This window comes from Aegilops tauschii, chromosome 3 (assembly GCF_002575655.3).
Source record: "Aegilops tauschii subsp. strangulata cultivar AL8/78 chromosome 3, Aet v6.0, whole genome shotgun sequence".
Classification (NCBI taxonomy): domain Eukaryota; kingdom Viridiplantae; phylum Streptophyta; class Magnoliopsida; order Poales; family Poaceae; genus Aegilops; species Aegilops tauschii.
The window spans coordinates 554934068-554942120 of record NC_053037.3 but is presented as its reverse complement, the minus strand read 5'-3'; positions in this window follow the sequence as shown (position 1 = coordinate 554942120).

Genomic DNA, 8053 nt, shown 5'->3' with positions numbered 1-8053 from the left:
AAGAGGAATGTGCCGAAGAAGGATTGGAAAAGTCCATCCCTGTTTCCGAAAGCGTGTCCTACTCACCGCAAGAAGAAGGCGGCCGAGAAGTGATCAAAGACCAACGAGGACCGTACCTCGAAGAGGGGAAGGAGGGAGTGAAGTTGCTGCCGTGCCGTTGAACTTGTTTGCTCGTGAAACTATTATGTTTGCTTTATGAACCATTTGCTCGTGAACTTGCTATGTTTATTTCGTATTTGTTGAACTTGCTATGTAAAACGTCGTGAAACATTTGTGGATGTGTGCTTGCTATGTAAACCATCTTTCTTAGTATTGAACCATTTTTATATATGTGATACATATGCTTATTGTTTATAAGTATTGAAATTGTTATGTGCAAAAACTTGAAGACAAAACAAGTCAGGTGCAAAAAATGTACAAGGATCAGGACCTACCGCCAGGCCTCCTGGCGGTAGGTTTGCATACCCTACCGTCATACCCTCCGGTGGTAAGGGCCTCCCCCCACGCGCCTGCCTCCTGTGACCAAAATTGACACACAAACAACGATAGGGTTGCACATCCTACCGCCAGGCTTCCTGGCGGTAGGTTTGCATACCCTACCGCATAGCCGGCGGCGGTAAGGTGCCTCCCCCCACGCGCCTGCCTCCTGTGACCAAATTTGCCACCCGAACAGCGGTAGGGTTGCACACCCTACCGCCACGCGCCATGGCAGTAGGGTAGCAAACCCTACCGCCATTCCCTCTGGCGGTAGGCAAAACAAATATATAAGTGGCACCGGCCACCCACCCCACCCCCTTATCCCCCACTCAGACGCCCTAAGAACAGCTTCTTCTTCCTCTTGCCCCTCTCTCATCTCCTCCACCTCCCCCCTCGGATCTTCTTCATTTCTTCACCGATTTGCGAATCGAGATGGCTCCAAAAAGAGAAAAGTAAGCTCCTTCGATCCCTCCAATTAGTTTTAGTCAAATCACTCCCCCTTTTGAACTAGATTTTTTTAATATGATGCATGTTGGTGGAATTTATTTAGATGTGATGATGCATGTTGATATCATGGACCCTAATTCATATTCATGTTAAGAAAATCATGTTCATGTTAAAAAATCATGATGAACCCTAGTTGATATGATGAACCCTAATTCATGTTCATGTTTAAAAAAATCTTCATATGCTTATTGAAATATTAAATCATTTTCCTAGGTGTAGGTACAGAACCGTGGAGCAAGCACCGCCCACTCCATCACCGCCCGCTCCTCCCAGTACTCCTCTCCAGCACATCCCGTCACAGATGCTGCTCCCGTACGTGTACGAGGCCTTCCCGAGCTGCTGCAGCCGGTGGGATCTGTCTCAGACGAGGTCCTAGAGGCGACGAGGGCAATGCGGTGGCACGAGAGGGCAGTGCGGATCCTCGACGATGTAAAGTGTTGGTCGCTGAGCGTGAAGGAGTGGAAGAAAGTGAAGGCAGAGATGGAGGCAGATGCAAGTATCTCCCGTGTCCGCCGGGAATGGTGCATTGAAAATGCCAAGAAGTACGCCGACCGGGAGCTGCGCAATTTGGGTCGGAGAATCTACTTCGAGAGCAATGCGGAGGAGAGAGCCAGGATGCTGTCCCCAAGTGCATCAGCGTTCGAGATCATCAACTGGGGAAGGGCGGAGGAGAAAACTCCAGCAGGCAAGGCAAGGTGGGAGTGCTTGAATGGCCGGATGCCGACCAGCGTTCCGCCTCCGCCTGAACCGGTGGATCCACTGCCGTTTCTGTCTCCACAGCCAGGAACATACGAGCAGCTCCTGAAGATGTCTGCCCGCTCTCTGAACTTGTCTGAAGATTTTCCTATTAGTTTGTCTTGTGCCTTTCAATTATGTTCTCAATGAGTAATGAAACTATGTGCCTCTTGTAATGCCTTGTGCCTTTCAATTATGTTCTCAATGAATATGAAACTATGTGATGTCAAATTCAGTTTTTCCATAGGTTTGTCTGTCAAATACAGTTTGAACATTACGTTAACTTCATGCCAACTGTTCTTGTCAATATGAGTGTACTTTCATGTGAAAAAAGAGCACAATTTCTTCAACAACTACTACTTCAAAATACATCCTGTGCAAAAAATGCACTATGATGGGACCCTACCGCCAGGGATGCCGATGGTGGGATGTTACAGCCTACCGCCAGGGCCGGCGGCGGTAGGTCCCTTTGCCACGTGTCAATGCCCTTAACTGCCAGACGCCGTCAGGGCACCTACCACCAAGTGGGGCGGCGGTAGCCTATGTAATGCTACTGCCAGGGTCGGCGGCGGTAGCAAAAGGGTCAAATCTCAAAAAAAAATCAAACAGGGGTCGGATCCCCAATTTAGACCACAAAAGGGTCAAAACACGAAATTTTGCCTCACACGGCACGACTGCTCCCGCTAGCGCGGAGAACTTGCGGCCAAGGCAGGCATCGCACATGCGTCCCCGGCCCCGTACGCGTCCGATGTGTACACCTGGATCTATGGTTTCTTTTTCTAACAACATTCACCGAAGGCCAGTGCTAGACGCCGGTCGGCCGGCCAAATTTGAGCCGGTAGCCACGCGGCCTGATACAGCCTTTAGTACCGTATGATCCCTTTTTCTTTTTTCTTAACCAGGAAAAAAGAAGTCTCTTCTCCCTCCCAGACAGGCGCGTCTCCACCTCTCTGCTGCACGCGCATGCAATTCCAGCGAGGCACAACGACGACCTCTCTCCCCCCGACATTGGCCCTGCTCGCTGCAGCATCCGCGTCGCATCGAGACCCGACAACATGTTCGGTGGTCACCGTCGCATGGGGCAGAGGTGGCCACTGAAGCTGGTCGTGCAACCATGAGAGGCACCGGTTGCTGCTCGCTGGCGCTCACCGGTAACCAGTTGTAGCACTTCTACCATGACGATTGCAGCATGCCGACCGACGGTTATAGCACCGACGTGAGACGCCAGCCCGTCGCAGGAGCTTGGATGGTTCCAGCATCTTGGAGCCACGGTTCCAGCATCTGCTCGCCATAGTTGCAACACACGTCGGCATGGTCACCACGGACAACCGTGGCTCCAGCATCTAGCCACCATGGTTCCAGTATTCGGATGCCATGGTTCCATCAACTAACCATCATGGTTGCAACACCCCCATCGCATGTTACAAATCGGCGACTGCGGGCTTCTAACATCTAGCCACCAAGGTTCCAACAGCTAGACACCATGGTTCCAGCTCCCACAATTACGGTTGCAACACCCCACCGACGTGTGGTCACCACCAGGAGTTTTTCGGTGTTCGCGAGTCACATCAATCAAGCAACGTTGTTCCAGCATCACGACATGCTAGTTCCAGCACCACCGCATCCCACCGTCGTCATTGGTGTAGCTCGGCGGTGCCGCGGTTATAGTTTTTATACTGGCTGGTTGTAGCTCTATCGGTGAACTGTTCCAGCTTTTTCGCTGGCTAGTCACAGCTTCGGCGACGAGGGGTCGTAGGGAGTTGCTGGCCTATCATGGTGGTACATGGTGTGGCGTGCTGCTGGGGTGAATGGTGAAATAAAGAACAAAGGACAGGGAGGAGGAAGAGCTCAAGCTCGAGTGATGGAGGAAAGAGATCTCTCTTGGGAGAAAAAGAAACGAATGAGTGGAGGAAAAATACCCCCGTGGAAGAGGATAAGGACGCGAAGCGGTGTTTGGGCCCACAACTGCGAGTGCAACTGGAGCAGTTTTAGGCCGGTGGAACGACGCAAAATGTTTTCACCAAATGTCCTTCTATGTTATCTTTGGACACGTCCAAATGTATCTTTTTTCGGGGACAACTCTGCTTTTCCATCATTAACGGGTATCCAACTACCCATCGCCTCAACTAAAAAAAGAAGTTATCCATGATCTGTTCAAAACAAAATCTATCTGTGGGGTGCGTCGATTTTTTTTCAGATTTGTCCAATCATCCTCTTCTTCTTTCTCTCAAACTAATTCTTTTGCATTTGATGTTGAAATAACTCATAGGTAAATATTATAACAAAATTATTACTTTAAATTTGAATTCAATTTATTCGACCACAAGTGCTTTTGTTGGTTTCTGTGAAAAATACCCACACACATGCTGCACTAAATCGTTAAGAAGTTGCATATGCATTTCTCAACTACAAATCATGCAGTGCATCTCGAAGAAGTTCTCAAAGAAGTTCTCAAACACAACCAAGTCTTAATGTGGGAGGTTCATAGGATCACCCAACATTACATACTCCGTCATCCTTAAAAATCTTGTTGTGCAGGATCAAACAACATGTCATCATATTCCACAATCTCTCAGTGTCCAACTATCTAGTAGGTCCACAAACAATTGTAAAAATGTCTGTCTCCACACCATTTCAAGCATTTTCTTGCCTTTGAGTAAAGTGGGCTTTCTTGTTACCTATTGGATGGAAGATGGTATTGACAAATGTCACCCACGGAGGATAGGTACCATCGTCAAGACCTTTCGAACAATGGAGACCGCTGGAACACACTGATATTGTTGTGTGGCCCTTATATGTCAAAGAAAGTGTGCCCACAAGTCTTGTAATGCAATTGATTCAAAAATGACAATGTTTGAGGTGGATGCGGTGGAGGCAAGGGAGTCCGGGTGCGGGAAGATAGTGGAAGACAGGGGTATAGTGAGGACGAGGAAGGGTCCAAGTTGGATAATTAGGTGAGACAAGCTATTGGGCCGGCATGAGTGACAATTCAGACTTTCCTACTCTCCTCCATTTGACACTGGGTAGGGGATATCAACTTGTTCATTGGTATTGGGTAAAATCTGCTCAATGCTTTTTCTCCCACACAATACAATTCCAACATTTGGGAGAGAATAAAAATGCCCGTTCGAGGAGGCCCTGAAAATCCTTGGACTTCCTCCCGTGGGCTTTGTAGCATTGTCCCGGGCAGAACGGGCAGACTCGGGCTCACGAGTTCAGGGACACGTGTGGCGCTATGTCTCGATTATTGCAAGACGTAACTCCGCCTCACTTCTGGCGCTTGGGGCACGCCGCCTTAGTGGGCCGCCCATTAAAACGATTTTAGGAACGTCCTGTACATTAGTTTGGATCGATTTTACAACCTTACATGTGATTTTTCTTTTACTTTTTTCTACGTTTCTTTATCGATTTTCTTATGCTTATTATTTTTCTCTTTTTAAAATACAAAAATAAATAAATAAATACCATTTATAAAGTTTTCGTATATATGCGATAAAAAAATTATACACGTAGAACATTTTTTATTACAAAACGAACATATTTTCATTTACATGTTTGAACATTTCTTCAAATAAATGTTAAAAACCTTTCAAACACTTGTTGAATGTTTTTTGAATGCACGAAACACTTTTTAAAATTAAATGAACATTTTTACATGGTATCAAAAAATTAAAAATCACAAACTTATTTTTGAAATGTGCGACGATTTTCTAAGAAGTCACTTTTTTAATTGGACGCTTTGTTAGAACATTACACCAATATTTTTTATCCTGTAAATTTTTTTTTTAAATGCCACGAAGATATACTTGAAAGGTGCGGAGATTTTTAAAATATCTAGTACTCCCTCCGATCCATATTAATTTATGCTGTTTTAGTACAAAGCATCGTCAATTATTAGGGATCTAAGGGAGTATATTTTTTTGAATGGTACAAACAATTTTTTTGGAATTATGCAAAAAAAAATTAAATTCCAAAATTTTAAAAACTCATTAACATTTCTAATTTTCATGATTTCTTAAATGGTACAAACAGTTTTTTTTCTGAAATTGTGTGAACAATTGTTTCATAGTGTGTTGAGATTTTCCATATTTGCAGTGAACGTTTAGGAAATTTCTAAAAAAATAAGTTCCAAAATATTTGTATTTTAGAATATTTCAAATATATAAAGAGAGCAAAAACAGAAAAATAAAACGAATAAACAGGAACACTAAGCAATATGAGGCTCCAGCTAGGCCAAACCTACGCTTCTGGCAACTAACCAATGGTCACCCCTTGGGGGCTCCCTTAAGAGCATCTCCAGCCGTTGGCTCCTCAGACGGCTCGAAAAATCGCCACCTGGGGGCGAACCGGCGGTAAAATCGGCCTGGGAGCGATCGGGTTCAAGCAGTGCGTCCAGTCACTGCCACGTGTCGTGTGCGAGGTTTTAAGATATTTATTTTTCTGTACATTTTCCGATTTTAGATATTTCTTTCATTTTTTGGCCTTTTTGGTTTTTACTTTGTTTTTCGTGGGTTTTGCAGGAAAGAAACATGGTTTTTTCATCCGAAAAGTACTAATTTGCTTCCGCGAGAAGCATATCCCATGCTTCCATTAGAAATAGAGCAAGTACTTCAGGAGAAGCAAACATGTGCTTCTACTTAAAGCACAACATGTGTTTCTGTCAGAATCACAGCCTTCGACGAGTTGTGCTTCTCAGAAAAAGCAAAGCCTGTGCTTTCCCCAAAAATGAAAAAATGCATTGACTGTGCTTCCCCCCAAAAAATAAGAAAACTACAGTGATGCTTCCGGGTTCCGTGTTTTTTTGGTATTTGTTTTTGTGTTTGACATTTTTTTCTCAGTTTTTGTCATTATTATTATTATTATTATTATTATTATTATTATTGTTGTTGTTATTATTATTCCTTTTGTTCACTTTTATAAGGCTTTTGTAGATTTTTAGACATTGTGTAAAACAGCTCAATTTCACTTGTCTGAAATGACTTATAAAAGTGAAAGGAGTGAGTATTACTTTTCAGGATTTTTGTGTCGAAATCTATTAACATGGGATCTAGTTTTAAAGATCTCAGCGCAAGAAATCTAACGGTGGGAAGTGATTTTCTTAAATTCGTGAACTTTTTTTTTTTCAAATGCAGAACTTTTTTTCGAATCCATCAACTTTTTATCAAAAGCAAGAATATTTTTTTCAAACCGTTAACGCTTTTCGAATTTGTGAACTTTGTTTATCAAAATTGATGATCTTTTTAAAAATCTATGACCTTTTTTAGAATACCACGAATTTTTTTCAAAATTGATGAAATTTTTCTATAATTTTGTGAACTCTTTTTCAAAACTGATGAACTTTGTTTTCAAATTCTATGAATTATTTGTAAAGTCGATGAACTTTTTTGAAAATTGAAAAACTTCTTCAAATTTGTGAACTTTTCTTCAAAATGATGATCTTTTTTCAATTTGGTGAACTTTTTCACCTTTTCATGAAATTTTTGGAATTCGTAATATTTTTGAAATTCACCAACTTTTCTCCAATGGATAATATTTTTTTATAAAATCTGTAATCTTTTTTTGATTTCACATTTTCAAAGGATTTTATTGTTTTCGGTGCTGTTGGTGTGGTAGAAAACTAAAAGGTTGCCAACAGCAAAAGAAACAATCCTGCGAAAGGAGCAAATGCGCGGGGGCAGGCCAGCGAACTCACATTGCTGGGCTGCAGTCCGCTTGGGCACGCGTGAGCGCTAGCTCTCCTTTCGGCGCTCGAGGGGCAGATAGGCGAAATCACTAATTAAGGGGTACTTCTTTCGAAGATCACTCTCACCTTCCCGCATGTGCGTCAATTGTCACAATATGGAAGTTTCCCTTTTATTATAGATTCATTTATTCAAAATGTTTTATATCTTAAACCGTGCATGCAAATTCCGAACATTTGTTGCCATTGAATTTTTCACGTTAAGATCTTCAAAACTAGATCCCGTGTTAATTTGTTTTGATGAACTTTTTTTTCATAAATTAAAGTGGAAGAAAAAAAGGCGGGAGCACGGTTTTCCCACCTTTTTTCTCTTTCCGAGAGACAAAGCCAATGAAAAATAGCGCGCTATAGCGTTTTGACCAATGTCTCACTAAATGAATCAATGTGCAATGCCTCGCGAATACCACGATATAGCACGCTAATACCGTATTTTAAGGGCCTCACTATTTTCTCATAGCATGCTATTTTTTTCATTGGGCAAAGCAGAAGCATATCTGTGCCTCCATGAGAAGCAAATCGGTGCCTCTCGCGAAGCAAAAAATATAGGTTTTCCCTTTTCGATAGGCACCGTGCCTCTCGCGAAAGAAAATCGGT